Source organism: Ailuropoda melanoleuca, chromosome 11 (genome assembly GCF_002007445.2).
Source record: "Ailuropoda melanoleuca isolate Jingjing chromosome 11, ASM200744v2, whole genome shotgun sequence".
Classification (NCBI taxonomy): Eukaryota; Metazoa; Chordata; class Mammalia; order Carnivora; family Ursidae; genus Ailuropoda; species Ailuropoda melanoleuca.
In genome coordinates, this window is record NC_048228.1 from 55,573,320 (window position 1) to 55,590,087 (window position 16,768).

Here is a 16,768-nt window from a genome sequence, read left to right on the forward strand (position 1 = left end):
CCAATCAGCTTTGAGAAAAATGGTTTTGCCATCACAAGAGTTTAAGGTAAAAAAACACATCCAATGTGAATTTATAATGTGTTATTATAGGAGCTGTCAAATCAAGTCTCTTATTATGTATAATAACAATCCAGGAAAATGAGCTTACAGCTGTAAGTTTTGGAAGATGCTTTCCTTGATGAATTTGGGGTTTTTCAAGTATAGAAACTTGGTTTTTGCAAAGATATTTAGGGAACAAAAGTGAATATTAACTATATCCTACCGTGATAAATCACGGACTATCATCAAAATGCAGGCCAACATATACTATCATTTAATACATTTAATTAATATTTATTTAATACACAATTAAAATGAGCTATAATGTTCTCTCCATGGACAACACAGTGACTTCATTTGATGTGTATTACATAAGGCTATGAGGACACAGTGTTCTTTTTGAAGTCAAATATAGTTGAGTCACTTGGGATTCAGAGTTTGGAACACATAGGCAAAATGATAAATGAACTCTCAGCTATTGGTGATGATACAACCCCATGAAGGTATGAGTTGAGGAATTTACTGAAGGGGTTATATGATGGATGTTTTTTGAAATCTGACTTTTTATAATAAAGATTTCACTTCTAAATGAACGGGAAATTTTTACTTTTCATTCCTAAGAGCAACTTTGCTCTCTTTGCTGTCTTTGGACTCCCCTGTTCTCTTATGGCTCCACAAGAGAAAAAAAATTGTTGTGGTGATCTTTGCTTATGTTCATGTTGGCATTTCAAAATTAAGAATGTTTGAGTTTGATGCCCCAAACTGGCTCCTACTCTCTATGATTGTGCACATCATTTCATCCAGTGGTTCCACGGGGCGCCGCTGTTCTTCCAAGGCACCAGGGGTGCCGTGTCCCTCTTTTGGGCCAGATAACCCTGCATTCCTGAGCATCCCCTTCCCCCCCCACCATCTCCCTGAATTTAGTACCACAAAGAAAAAAATTGCACCAGAATATTTGACTTTCAATTAAATTCTAAAATCTGTCTGTCTCCAAGATGTACAAAGGTCTATCTGCAACAAGTGCCTGTCTGCCTTTGATTTTGTAGGCAATGAGTGCAGCTGTAATGCTCTTTGTATTGTGTGGACATTGAGATGAATTTGCAAGTGGTAGGACACCGAAGGGACAGTGTATTCATGTAGGTGAAACAAGGATCGTGAAGCTGGATGACACTGACCTCTGCCTGGACCCTTCACAGAGAGACTGGAGTTTTGATGTTGGCCTGAGCCATTTAGGTTATTTCGAGTTGCCACTAAACTTCACTTTTTTTTAAAGTAAACTCTAGGCCCAGTGTCGTGTTTGAACTCATGACCCTGAGATCGGGAGTCACATGCTCCCCCCATTGAGCCAGGCAGGTGCCCCTACTTTTGACTGCTTTCTTTATTTACCGTTGTTCCCTCTGCCACAAGGTTGGTTAGTGGTCATGAGGTAACTCATGTTTTAAATATCTAGCTGAGCTACTGAATGGGTAAATTCTTAGTAGTGGTGGGTAGTAGGATCGAGGAAACAATCAAGTCTCTATTTTTCTTTCAAAACACTGAAGAAGTACTTAACTTGATAAAATATTTTGAGACCAGTCCTTTGTGACCCCTCCCTTTGACTCCAGTCATCTCTGCTGATTTTATAAATTTTTTTTTTCTCTCCAATTACTACTACTAGTGACCATATTAAAGATTTGGCTTTTAAAAAAATTTAAGTGTTTCTCCTTTCTTTTTTCCCTGCGTTCCCCCTCTTGTCCATAAGACAAGTCTTCTTAACCTCTTAACTGGGATCTGTAAATGTATGAAATTGTATATAAGAATTTGTGTGTTTGGGTGTAAACGCATTTTTTCCCCTGAGGGAGAGCCCATATCCTTCAATGGTATCTGACCTCCCCTTCCTTTTTTTTTTTGCCTCCAATTATTAAGATTCTCTCATTGTCCTAGATGTGAAGAAGCCATTAGGAACAGAAAAGTCTTTTGGTTTCTTACTGTAGATATGGTGGAAAGAGGCCAGTCTTTGGAGTTGGTAGGCCTGAGTTTCAACCTTCCTCAAATATTCAGTTGTTTGTTTTTCCATTTGGTAAAATGGGGATAATATGTTTCTTCTAAGAAGTAGATTAAATAATGCATGCAAAGGGCCTAGTACCTAGTAGGCATGGAGCGATGATCAGTGACTGATCAGTACATGGTTCCACATTACACCTTGTAATGCTTTATTTTATTTTTATTAATTTTATTTTAATTCTATTATCATTAACATTATTCCTTGTAACGATTTACTAAGGACTTAGGGAATAAAGGCGGTCATAGTTCTCAGAGCACCTAGAGCCTCCTCTAAGTACAACTGTGGAGCTGAAGTTCTATGGATGGCTATTAGTACTATTAGGACACTCTCACACTGCAGGATTACTGAATGAAACACTTGAGATGAGTAGTGCCTTAGGAATTCCTTACTGGTGGCCACGTCATTTCTAAGTCCCCATAACCCTGACTTCTCTCTGGAACCATTCATATAGCATATCCGCAGGCTCTAAACCTGAGACACTCTTCTGTCTTCAAAGAAGAGAAGTAGCTGTTGAACTCTCCAAGATTAAATGGTTGATAGTTTTTTATTCTACAAACACTTCCTGAGTGGCCTCTTCATGTGAAGCCCCAGCTTAGGTGCCCAGTCATCCTGCACGAGATATCAGGAAGGAAGTTTTCTGAGTCAGAACTCAGCGTTGATTTCAAACCTCCTAACTTCCATGACTTTCTTGTCTTAAAAACTTGGTCAAGTGAATTAATCTTTTTAAGCCTCAGTTTCTTCATTTGTAAAGTGGAGGATAATAATAGTATTTCTTCATTGATTTGTTAAGAATTCAATGAGATAATTCATTTAAAGTTCATAGCATAGGGGTACCTGGTTGGCTCAGTCATTAAGCATCTGCCTTGGGCTCAGGTCGTGATCCCAGGGTCCTGGGATCGAGCCCACATTGGGCTCCCTGCTCAGAGGGAAGCCTGCTTCTCCCTCTCACACTCCCCCTGCTTGTGTTCCTTCTTTCACTGTCTCTCTGTCAAATAAATTAAAAAAAAATCTTTAAAGTTCATAGCATATAGCTCAAATCTTATTAGTAAATAGATATATGGATATTACCCATGATTATGATTAGAGCTTGCTTAATAACTGCTTTAATACTGACCACTGATATATTTCCTGAAGACTTTTTGAGAAATGTTTCACCTCATTATGCTTATTCATTAAAAAACAAAACAAAGCAAAAATGGGAAACAAATATACCCCCCCTACCCCCACTGCCCCCAGAGCAACCAAATGTACATAAATAGAATATAGAAAGAAAAGAAGAGGGATGATAAAGTTGATCAGATTTATCCAGTTTAAGTCCAGCTTTTGGCCCACAAACACAAAAGTTATTCTGTGATGTCAGAGACTTCCTGCTGGTGTGCGGTTAGTTATTCGGACCACCCTCAGAGCTAGTGTTTACTTCTTGGAGCTCTGAGTCATAACTCTCTTGTATGTACTCAAGATCAGTTCTCAAATGATGCAGAATCTAGGGAAGACTATCTTGTTCTCCATCTTCCCTCTTCACCCAGAGAAGAAAATGTAACCCAGTGGCTAAGAACACAGGCCTTGGGGTTCAAAATACTGAGTAATGTCTACACTGTGCTTAAGAATAGCACCTGACTCCTGCTAAGTCCTTCGTGTGGGTTAAATGTTTTTCTACTTCTTATACCTCATATAAGCTCGTTGTGATTTCATCTCGTTGTAGAAATAATATCTTTGTTGACCATTTGCTGTGTATATTGAGAGCTGTTTTAAGCACCTTTTATGGATTAACTCATTTATTCCTCACCACAGCCCTATGAGATAGCTTCTATTATTACACACATTTTACTATAAGGAAACCAACACGCAGAAGGATTAAATAGTTTGTTCATGGTTCAGAGCCAGCAGATGGCTAAAGCCACATAGTCTGGCTCCCCCTGTTCTGTCCTCCACTCCATGCTGCCTTGGCCTGAATTGAAGCAATAATGGGAAGATAGAGCTTTTCTAGTTTTTCCTTTCAAAACAATAGTTGCCATTGTCCCTATTTAGGTGGCTCGATGTTAACTGGGAGAAAAGTCACAGGAAGTCAGACTATCTAGCTTCTAATTCTTGATTGATGACTCACCAACCCTGGGACTTTGGGAATGTCATTAGACTTCACAGTGTTTCAGTTTCTTTTACAAAAACCTGTCTATTTGTTTTCCCAAGCATATGACATTGTCAGTAGAGTAGAATATTAGTGGGCTGGAATTTGGGTCTAAGAGAATCATAAAATATTTGCAGTCCAGTTCTGATGAACTGTCTGATTGAGGAAAGTGGTTTTGGAAAAAGGACTATTAAGCCTCCTGGAAATTCCACGATCTGTCCCTGGATCAATCATACTATTGGTAGCCCATACTTTTAGATTAGCTTAGCTCCTTTAAAAAATCACCTTCATTAAGTTTGCACTTACTAAAGCTCACAAATGAGAGATAGAAATAGGAAACCTGCCTTTATTAAGTGTCCGTGTATGTTGGGCACAGTGCAAGTGAGTGGTGTTAGAATGTTGAACACCGTAGATACCTGTGCCATCAAAGAGCCGTTTATCCAACAGTGGATCTAGACATTGCAATATGAGGTGGAATGCTGTGTAGTAAGAAATAAAACTGGAGATGTTCAGAGCACGTAGGAGTGATTTTATGAAAAGCATCCCAGAGGAAGGGAGATATAAGCTATTATCTGATTCTGAGTTGAAGGTAGCCAGAAGAGCATAGAAAAGGATTCAAGGCAGAGAACAGCATTGGTGAAGTCTGGAGGAAGAATGAGAGAGGTGAATCTCAGCAACTTAGAAATATCTAGACTGGCTGGAAAAGAACTCCAGGGCTGAGAGTGGTGAGAGCCAAGGCTGGAGGAGGTAATCGGGGCTGGTCAAACTGATCTCAAGCCTAGCGAAGGATTTTTTCGTAAGATAATGGTGAAAGCCGCACTAAGTCACTTAATACGCATTATATAAAACTCTACAGAGGAAATTTCTTCTACAATTTTATTTCATGAAAAACCTTGCTGTCCTTGATATCTATATTATTTTTCTGGAGTCACATTGCTACTGGGAGAATCCAGACCAGTGACCTTCCATTCCATAGCTTTTTTGACAAACATTGATTTCTTGTCTGACAACTATCATGGTGATTTTTTCCTCTCTTGCCATAATTGTAAGTATGTAATATTCTGGTTACTAGGAAACTCAGGGCTGAATTTGATGTTTAGTTAATGGTGGATCCCAATTATAGGAGACCTAAGCTAGTATAATCTTGGGGGCTTTCTGTGAGGAAAAAGCCCATAAAATTTAGGTAAGAAAGTAAAATGTGTTTAGATAAGAAAAGAAATTGCAACAAATTTCAGATTTTAAAACAGTGACAAATAGTACAAACATCACAAAACCTGGAAACTAACTGCCTGGCCTCTATCATAGCATCTGTATGTTTCAAGACCTGTTTCTCCTTCTCTACATACATATTTCTAGTGTCAGCTGCCAGGGACATATTCCTATCACAATATATTTCTGGTCCTGCATGTTTGGGTCACAGTCAGAATGAGTGGGCATAAGAGGCATGGGAAGTAGAAACATTTCTAGAAGTCATTTCTACGTGAGGGTGGCTAGCAATATTTTAAGTATAAATGAGAGTTGACTGTGGATCACATCTATATGCTGTATAAACCCAGACTAAATATCTCCCTGTCACAAATTTCCCCAAATGTCCATGGCTATTCCAATGCTATTTGAATTCAGGAGAAACATAATTGAGGGACCACAGCAGTCAAAAGAAACACCAGTTTTAGCTAATTATGGACAAATTTTACAAAAACTCATGGTCATATGAACACATGGGCCCCTCTAAGGGGCGGAAGGGTTCTGTGCTTCATAAATGTAATGGTGAATACACCTCGGACCCTATATTGAGCCTGTCTGTACTCCCTTTCTTCTTGTGCCTATACCTTCTAATATTGCTAGCCTTCTTACTATTTCTTGCTGTGTCTGAAGTACCTTTTGAGAAGAGATAGTTATAAAAATTTAACTAATGAAATAAAATAGAGATCATAAACCCTGCCTAGTTACCATTCCTTTATAGTAATAGAACCTTGAAATACAGATAACAGTAATAACTTCACATATTATGTGCTGGGCACTGTGCTAAGTGCTTTAGATGATTTTTCTTTTCACAAAAACCCTATGGGATAGCAACTATGCTCCCCCCCAAAGGTTTACCATTGAAAACATGAAATCTTAATGAAATCAAATAACGGGCCCAAGACTAAGTGTTAGAATGGGGATTTGAACCCGAGTCTGCCTATGGTTAGCCCTGTCACTCTAAATAGTGTAGACTTACACAGTATGCACGTTTCCACCCGTGGTGTCAAGACACTAGGACCAAGATTTTATAAAGGACTTGTCTGCAAAAATTAAGTGGGATGTGAACTTAAATGAAATGGGTTTGTGAAGTTTCATTTCCAAATACCAACACAAATTATGGCTTTTTAAAGTTCAATTGCATGGAAAGTAAAAAAAAAAAATCTTCCTTCTCTTGAAAGCAAGAGGCTGTCTCTTCATTTTGGGACTGTAGTGCATAATGGGCAAGATGAATCAGCTTTTAAATGAACAGTTAGAGCAGACTAGATAATTGAGTAAGTCGAAGCTTGTTGAGTTTATCACATCATTTCTTACCAGACATCATCTAATTACTTTTTCCAGAAAATGCTAGCATGTACACTGACACAGCTACATTAAGACAGTGCACACATTTCAAACTCTTCTCCGTAAACTGGCCCGTGTAACGTGGTGAAGCCCTCTGCTTATGGCTTTTGTATAGCGTGGGTTCCCTTTCCCACCCATCAGCACCCACATTCACCCACCTATTCACAGCCAATGAAATCTCATAAGCCCACCCTCAGGATGTTAGATTAGCTCCTTGGAGTCCAAGGGGCTGCCACCCATTTGTTTAGCATGTGACTTGGGGATAAAGTCATGCACTTCAGATAGATTGTTTTCTGCTCAAACTCTGAGTGGTAGATATTTAAAAATTGTGGGGACTGAGGCACAGGGTGAGTAAGTAACAAACATGGGCTGAGGCTCCACAGACAGAGCGTGGGTTTGCAAGGAGGTCTGTCTGTCCCCGTTTTCCATTTGCCACAAACCATCATCACAGGGCTGGGCAAAGAGCGGCACAAGGGGCACCGCTTGACAGGGGCCACCAGAGTTAGTAAGTGTCCCCTGCAGGCAATTTCCCCATTTCTGGCCTTAGATCCATCTTGGTTCTTTTACTTTCCTCTGCTGATGAGATCATTCTGGGCCCAGCAGCAATTCAATACTTGCCTTATCTACAAGAAATGTAGGGACCCAGCATCATGTAGTGTTCAAAAGATAAGTAACTGGAAAAGATTGGGGTTTTAAACAATGGACATTTTTCTTTCATTATTTTTAAAAAAAGGTTTTGTCATAGACTTTTTTTTATTGTAAAGCTTTCTGGAGAGAAAATGATTTAAAAGAGATATCATATATTCTCAATTTTTTAAGAACTAGTTTCTAATTGAGTAGAAGTTTCCACCACAGAAAAAAGAGAAGAAGCTTCTTCAAATCATAGGGTTTCAGAGTCAGAAGGCACTTTAGAATTAACTGAAGGGATGTGTCTGCACCTTCCTCGTTTCACAGACCTACAACCTTGGGGCCATCTTTGATCCTTCTCCGATTCCTGGACAAATCCCGTCAGCTCTACCTCTAAGATAGATCCAGAATCAGACATTTTGCCCTGCCTGCATCCGCTGTGGTCCAATCTCACCACCTTAGCAGTTGCTCTGCTTCTTCTCCTCTTCAGTTTATTCTCTAATCAACAGCCAGAGTGATACATTCCATATGTAAGTCAGATCTTGACTCTCCTCATCTCGGCCTGCATTAAAGACAGTTCTTACATGGTTACAAGGCCTATGTGTTCTGATCTCACCTGATGTCCATCTCTTCCAGCCTCCTATCCTTCCTCTGTTGCAGCCATGCTGGTCTTGTTACTTTATCATGACACCAGGTGTGCTTCTGCCTCAGGACCTTTGCACTGGCAGTGCCCTTTGGTTGGAATGCTTTTTCCCAGGGTAGACATGGCTCACCGTCTTGCTTCCTTTAGGGCTTCACTCAAATGTTACCTTCTCAGTGATGCTTAACCTAATGAAAATTGTCACCCCATCATCTTCCCTAATTCCCTTTCTGCTTTATTTTTTTCTGTTGCACTTATCATCAATTCACACATATTTTCCTAACTTAAATTTTGTTGTCTGTCCTTCCTTTACAATAAAGGCAGGATTTTTTTCTGTCTTTCCATTATTAAATCCCTAGCACCTAGAATATAGCAGGCACTCAGTAAATACTCGTGGAATTAAATAAAATCTAGTAATTCATCCCCTTTATTGGGCAGATGAGGGAACTAAGGCTGAGAGAGATTAGGTGATTTTTCCAGGGTTTCGTTGCTAGTTGGGCTCGGTGTTTGGGTGAATTGACTTTCAATTTAGTGCCCATTTCACCACATGATATTTTGTTTTGAGCAATTCCTGGCAACTGATACTATATTCTGTGTTTGAGCCTCAATACATCAAATAATGGCAGTGCGAGAGACAAAGAGAGAGATGGGGAGGGAGTTAGAGAGGGAGAGAGAGAATGAGAGAGAGAAAGCAGAGAGCCAAAGAGAGAAAGAGGCAAAGAGAGGTATACACCCCAGGTTTGTACACACACACACACACACACACACACACACAAAGTACACACACACAAGTACACACACACAAGTACACAACCACACAAGCACACATTAGGAAGACAGAGAGACCAGAGATAGGAAGAAAGACTCAGAGGACAGAGACACCCCTAACTGGATTCATGCCTCCAACCATGCCCCATCCAAGGACACCCTCCAGCCCACCATACTGCTATTAGGGTTAATGTGGCTCAAGCCTGTTCCTGTCATATAACCCCCTTCTCTGGGAGCTACAGAACAAAATATAAACTCCTTAGCTTGGCATGAAAGTCACCATCTGCCTTTTCCTGTTTTTCCTAACATAGCACTGCAGAATATTTCCTGACATCATGACACTTCTTACCATATTGTTCTATTTCCCCTCCACAGATTCTCCAGATCTTTCCACAGATTTACCCATCTGCACATGTGCTTTCCAGAGCCTAGAGCTCCCGCTTTCCTTCTTCCACTTGGAAAACTGTATCTTTCCAAAGGCAGCTCAAAAATCCCCTCCTCTGTGAAACTTCCCTCTTCTCTCCCAGCAGAGTCAGCTCTTCTGTCCTTTGAGTCCTTATCTAGATAGGAGCATTTGCCGCAGCATCTGAATGACCTATTCGTCTTGGTGCCGTTGTATCTCTAGGGGTAGACACAGTGCCAGGGCCTAGCAGGTGCTCCAAACATGTGAGCTGAACAGATTTAGAACATTGCAGTGCTTAACTAAGCTTGCTTCTTATGATAAGTGGTTATGGGGAGTGCGAAGTAGGGCCACGCAGACGAAGCTGCTTATGTAAAGTAAAGCCAGGCTACGGCTTACTTGAAGCCCTCTCTTGTGACAACAAATAGCAAGTTCTACATTAAAGCCTCATTAAGTCGGAGTGGGATTTGGCAGTTTTACTGGCAAAAGTCTCATCAGCTTTACTTCCTTTCCAATGACTGTGGTAATTATGCATTTTAAACTCATTAATTTATTCAGTATATGCTTACTGAACACATTCTGAGTGAGGTACTGTTCTAGGGTCTGGGAACACTGAGGGAAACAAGACAAATATAGTCCTGCCATCAGAGAGCTTATCTAGCAGAGAGCTAGCCGGGGAGGCAGATCTTAAACAAAGAGGAAACCCAGAATTAATTGCTATAGTAGTTATGATAGATGATACTATGAACATCAGCAGTTCTAAAAAGCACAGCAATGCCTGGTATTTATTGAGTTCTTAATATGAAAGTCGTTACCTTTTTTAACCTTGAGTGTTTTATTTTGTTTTCAGATAAGGAAGTTGTGGCACAGAGAGGTTCAGTAACCGGGTCACAGCCAGGAAGGACAGATTTGGGATTTAAACTGCTATAGTATTTGTGTAAGAAATAATGTTTCAAGTTCTAATGAAACCCAGGCATAGAGGTAGGGTTAAGTTATGTGTTTTCTTTCATCTGTATAACACCAAAACTAGAAGGTGCCTCAGACTGTGGTAGAAGGTAGCAGAGAACACCAGACTAGAAATGCCTCCTTCAGCCTGGCTTCCAGCTGTGGGTCCCATATTCTTCTCTGTGTCACCTCGAGTAAGTTACTCAACTTATTTGGCATTCAATGTTCTATTTTTAAAAATTTAAAAGTGTGTATATGACTAGTTTTTCTCTAAGGACATTTCAGTTTTGAAACCACTGCATTCAAATGTCACCTCCTCAGGGAGCACTCCCTGACCGCCTTGTGGTCCCTTCTTCCTCTTTCTTCCCTCACCCTGCTCTGACGTTCATCGTTCATCGCAGGGCTTATCATGTTTGACCTTCAGTTCACTGCTGTTTTTCTAATGCCTAGAACAGTGCTTAACGTATGGTGTTCACTTGAATCCTTGTTGAACAAACGTGTTTTCCAGGAGACTGGCATAGGTAATAGTCCTCAGACCCGCCGTGGTATTGTCCACAGAAATGTATGCTTTGTGCTAACGTTTCTAAAACTTGGGGGGGGGGAGACAAATACTGGGTTTTTAAGAATCTGCTGTTAAAGGGAAAACTACATTTCATAAACTTGGCTTGAAAGTTGCTCACTCGGCGTATTTGTGCACTGGGTAGATAAGAAAGAAAGCCTTGGAAATCCAAGACAGAGAGACAATCTCAGTCAGGATTTCTTCTTCCCTCCCTTCCTCCATTCCTTTCCTCCTTTCCTTCTTCTTTCCTTTCCTCCTTCCTTCCTTCCCTCCTTCCTCCCTCCCTCCCTCTCTCCCTTTTTCCTTCCTTTCCCTTTCCTTCCTTCCATCCTTCCTCCCTTATTTCCTTCCTTCTTCCCTCCCTTTTTCCTTCCTTCCCTCTTCCTTCCATCCCTCTTCTTTCTTTCTTTCTTTTCTTTCTTTCTTTCCTTTTTTCTTTCTTTCTTTCTTTCTTTCTTTCTTTCTTTCTTTCTTTCTTTCTTCTTTCTTCTTTCTTCTTTCCCTCTTTCTTTCTTCCTTCGATTTTTGCCAAGGCTCTCTCCTGCAGAGCTGCCGTAGCTTTGGTTCTCTGGTACTCGACCCTCCTAGCTGCACAGAGACAGCATAGTCCTAGACAGTCATATTGAATGATGTTCAACGTGTGCTAGACACTTAACTCTAGGGTTGACCTTTTTTTATGTCAGTTTTTCCAAACCCATCTTTAAATATCACCTGCACATTTCTAGTTTGTGAATAAATTAGAATGTAAATCCCCATCCACTCTGGGAAACCCACAGTCATTTCCTTCCCTGTGCTCACTGCAGCTAATCTTTAAGTCATTATCAAGCCGGTTGTTAGGTGGGTCTCTGGGTAGAAAGCTGCTGAAGCCTGGGGAAAGATGAAAGTGCAGGGGAGAGCTGAAGGCATCAGCAAAGGTGTTATGACCAACGGCCCCATAATGACCATTTCTCAATGCTGGGGATTGTGTTTCTAATGTCTAGCGTCAGTGCCCTGTGGTTGTGTGCGGTACTTCTGGTCTCTCTCCAGTCTCTAATGCTTATGGAAGAAAGGAATTGTCTAAACTTCTGGTTTGGGCTCCTGCTTTGCCAAATGCAGCACCATCTGTGTTGACCTCATTTGGCTGGTTGCCCCACATCGTCTGCATGAGTTAACACTTTAGTGCTGAGCAGTTTCGGGTGAAAGTGGAATATGCTTAGGGATTCAAAGCTTTTATGCGTTTGAGACTTATTTTCCTAAAGAGAAGTATATTCAAGTTCTAATGACATTCAGATTGTGAGTCTGGGTCGGTGGGAATATTTGCTTCAGCTCCTGCACTACCATGCACTGGTGGGTATTTGAATGATTACACTTTAGACCATCTGAGTAATCACTGAATTTTTTTGGCAGAATTTTATGCATTCTCTCCATTTACTTTTTTTTTTTTAAAGGAAAGATGACTCATAGCTTTTGTTAGATTCTCAAATGAATGCTCAACTGCTCTGAGGGGTTGTGTGGGAGAGTACCGAATAGGACACCCGAGGCCCTGGGTTCTTCAGCCTCTAACTGCAACTAGAAATTGAAAGGAAAACTTTACTCTTCTGGGCATTGAGTCTTCTCATCCATAAATGAGAAAATTGAGTTAAATCAGTGTTTTCCCAACTTTATTCATGTACATAGTCATTTACGTACTGCCTCTGAGATTATCTCATTAAAATCTGTACTATTTACTTAATATTTTTATTTGAACACTGAAAAAGATTTTTTTTAAAGGAACCTCATTTTTGCCTCTGTAAATGGGAAATGAGCATCACTTGATATAAGTAAAGATAAAGTTATTTATGTACTACATAAAAATTATTGTCTTTAGGCCATTGGCAGGTGTAAGACACATGGTCATAATGGATCTGTTATGTTTACCACTCCAGATGAGCTCTCCCCTCTTTTCTTCCCAGGAAGGCCCAGAAAACACTTCCTTCACTAAGGCATAACGAAGACCTCTGTGGGTTTTATCCTCTGCAGGGCAGATATGATAATGGGAGATGCTGCTTTGGAGTCTCAATGAGAAATATAGGATTCTGTGATAGGAGAGGCCAGGTGGTGGTTATTCCTCAGAAAAGGAGGTTGTGATTATCACAACAGGCCATGGGATGGAATGGTAATCAGGGTTCTTTGGTCAACAGGGATCTGTAATGATGACTAGTAGATCATGGGTTTCTACATAAAAATAGATGGATAGTCTGTTAAAATGCTGCTTGACATGAAAAGACAAAACAATTCTATTCACTGAGCCTAACTCAAGTCACCTAGTGGGATTCACAGTGTCTTATCTAGTTCCCAGACCTACAACCCCCCAGTTGAGGGGATAACAGGTCCCTGTGAGAAAAGACTACATATGTATGGCATGGAAGTTTCCCTAAGCTTTCTCCAGAGGAACCTGAAGCAGTTTCCTAGGGTGTGTGGGTTGGAGTGGGAGAAGGGAAAATACCCAAACTGCCAACAGGTTATTCAATGGTAGTTCTGAACCTGCAAAACCTTCATAGTTTATCAATTCAAGCTTAAAGAAGTCAGATAACAGATGGAATCTTAGTTCATGTCCCTCTGACAGTGGATCCAATGGATCTATCTTGTAATTATTTTTCCAGTCCCAGAATGTATAGTGAGAATAGGTGTATGTAAGAATTGGCAGAACCTACATAGATTCCTACATCAATGGAATGAAATCTATAATGGTAGGAAAGAAGCTCCTGGAACTGTACCCCTTCTTGCAATGCCCTCAACAAGATAGTAAGTCCTGTAGGGGGAATTGCAGAGATTAGTATTACAACTGAAGACTTGAGGGATACAGGGAAGGCATCTTTCCATATCCTCATTTTACTCACTTGTTTGGCTGTTGCAAAAGGTAGATGGGTCATTGGTAATCATGGTAGATTATTGTAAACTCAGTAATGATGCCAATTATAGCTGGCTGTAGATATGGCACTATCTTTGGAGCAAATCAGCATAATCCATGGCACTAGTATGTAGTTACTGATCCAGCAGTTGCTTTCTTTCTATTCTAATCAGTAAGAAAAATCAGAAGCAGTTTGTTTTTAAAAGGCAGGGACAATATCATAAAAGCCATATACAAACAGCCAACAGAGAATATCATTCTCAATGGGGAAAAACTGAGAACATTTCCCCTAAGGTCAGGAACACAACAGGGATGTCCACTCTCACCACTGTTGTTCAGCATAGTACTAGAAGTCCTAGCCTCAGTGATCAGACAACAAAAAGAAATAAAAGACATCTGAATAGGCAAAGAAGAAGTCAAACTCTCACTCTTCGCAGGTGACATGACACTCTGTGTGGAAAACCCAAAAGACTGCACCCCCAAATTGCTAGAACTCATAGAATTCAGCAAAGTGGCAGGATATAAAATCAATGTACAGAAATCAGTTGCATTTCTATACACTGAGACAGAAGAAAGAGAAATTAAGGAGTCAAACTCATTTACAATTGCACCAAAAACCATAAGACACCTAGGAATAAACCCAACCAAGAGGCAAAGGATCTGTACTCAGAAAACTATAGAGTACTCATGAAAGAATTTGAGGAAGACACAAGGAAATGGAAAAATGTTCCATGCTCATGGATTGGAAGAACAAATATTGTTAAAATGTCTCTGCCTATACCTAGAGCAATCTATGCATTCAGTGCAATCCCTATCAAAATACCATCAACTTTTTTCACAGAGCTGGAACAAATAATCCTCAAATTTGTATGGAACCATAAAAGACCCCAAATAGCCAAAGGAATGTTGAAAAAGAAAACCAAAGCTGGTGGCATCATAATTTTGGACTTCAGGTTCTATTACAAAGTTGTAATCATCAGGACAGTATGGTACTGGCACAAAAACAGACACATTGATCAATAGAACAGAATAGAGAACCCAGAAATGTACTCTCAACTTTATGGTCAACTAATCTTCAACAAAGCAAGAAAGAATATCCAATGGAAAAGAGGCAGTCTCTTCAACAAATGGTGATGGGAAAACTGGACAGCTACATGCAGAAGAATGAAATTAGACCATTTACTTACACCATACACAAAAATAGTCTCAAAATGGATGAAAGACCTAAATGTGAGACAGGATTCCATCAAAATCCTAGAGGAGAACAGAGGCAACAGCAACTTGTTTGACCTCAGCCACAGCAATTTCTTGTTAGGCACATGTCCAAAGGTGAGGGAAGCAAAGGTAAAAATGAACTATTGGGACTTCATCAAGATAAAAAGCTTTTGCACAACAAAGGAAACAGTTGACAAAAACCAGAAGAGAACCGACAGAATGAGAGAAGATATTTGCAAATGACACATCAGATAAAGGGCAGGTATCCAAAATCTATAAAGAACTTATCAAACTCAACACCCAAAGAACAAATAATCTGATCAAGAAATGGGCAGAAGACATGGACAGACATTTCTCCAAAAAAGACATCCAAATGGCCAACAGACACGTGAAAAAGTGCTCAACATCACTTGGCATCAGAGAAATACAAATCAAAACCACAATGAGATACCACCTCACACCAGTCAAAATGGCTAAAATTAACAATTAAGGAAATGACAGATGTTGGCGAGGATTTGGAGAAAGGGGAAACCTCTTACATTGTTGGTGGGAATGCAAGCTGGTGTAGCCACTCTGGAAAACAGTATGGAGTGTCCTTAAAAAGTTGACAATAGAACTACCCTATGACACAGCAATTGTACTACTGGGTATTTACCCCAAAGATACGAACATAGCGATTGGAAGGGACACCTGCACCCCAATGTTTATAGCAGCAATGTCCACAATAGCCAAACTGTGGAAAGAACCCAGATGTCCATCAACAGATGAATAGATAAAGAAAATGTGGTATATATATACAATGGAATACTACTCAGCCATCAAAAAAATGAAATCTTGCCATCTGCAACAATGTGGATGGAACTAGAGGGCATTATGCTAAGTGAAATAAGTTAGAGAAAGACAAATACCACATGATCTCATCATATGTGGAATTTAAGAGACAAAACAGAGGATCATGGGGAAAGGGATTGAAAAATAAAACAAGGCAAAGTTAGAGAGGGAGACAAGCCATAAGAGACTCTTAATCATAGGAAGCAAACTGAAGGCTGCTGGAGGGGAGTTTGGTGGGGGGATGGGTTAACCAGGAGATGGACATTAAAGAGGGCACTTGATGTAATGAGTCCTGGGTGTTACATAAGTCTGATAAATCACTGAACTCTACCTCTGAAACTAGTAATACACTACATGTTAATCAATTGAATTTAAATTTAAAAAATTATACATTTACAAAGCCAAAAAAATGGCAGGGAAAATACGAATTTCTACTGTATTCACTCAGGACTGTGTCACTTTTCTTACAGTCTGTCATAACACAGTCCTAAGGGCGCTGGATCATCTTCACATCCCATAGGAACCATGCCAGTCCCTTACACTGCAGGCACAGTTCATCAGGTTTTGGTTGGCATAAATAGCAAGCCAGAAGGTGGAAGACAAACACGACCCAAGTTCGCGGGGATGCTGACATTTCTAGAGGTCTGGTAGTCTGGAGTATGTCAGGAGAGCTAAAGTGAACGGCAATCTCTGGCTGCTTCACCACCGTGCAAGAAGAGAAAAGCAGGTGCTTGTTGGACTTCTTTGTGTTTTGAAGATAACACATATCACTGCATCACTTGACAGGCTGCTGGTTTTGAGTGGAACTGAGGGCAAGATAGGGGTCTATGCTGTAGCATAAGCTTGGCCACCCCATCGATGACCAGTTAATGAAGAGGAAATAATGTGTCCCTGGTTCACGGATTTCCGTATGGGATCAGCAGGAAGTGCACAGTCAGGACACTACAATCCCACTCAGTGGGCAGGATGTTGAAACTTATGTCTGGTTGTCTATTTTGTTTAGAAGGAGAGATGGCCTGAGATACAGATTTATGCTGACTCAGCATCAGTACCAGATTGGTCAGCTGGTTAGGGACTTGAAAAGAATAAAGTTGGAAAATTGATAATAAGGAGGTCTAGA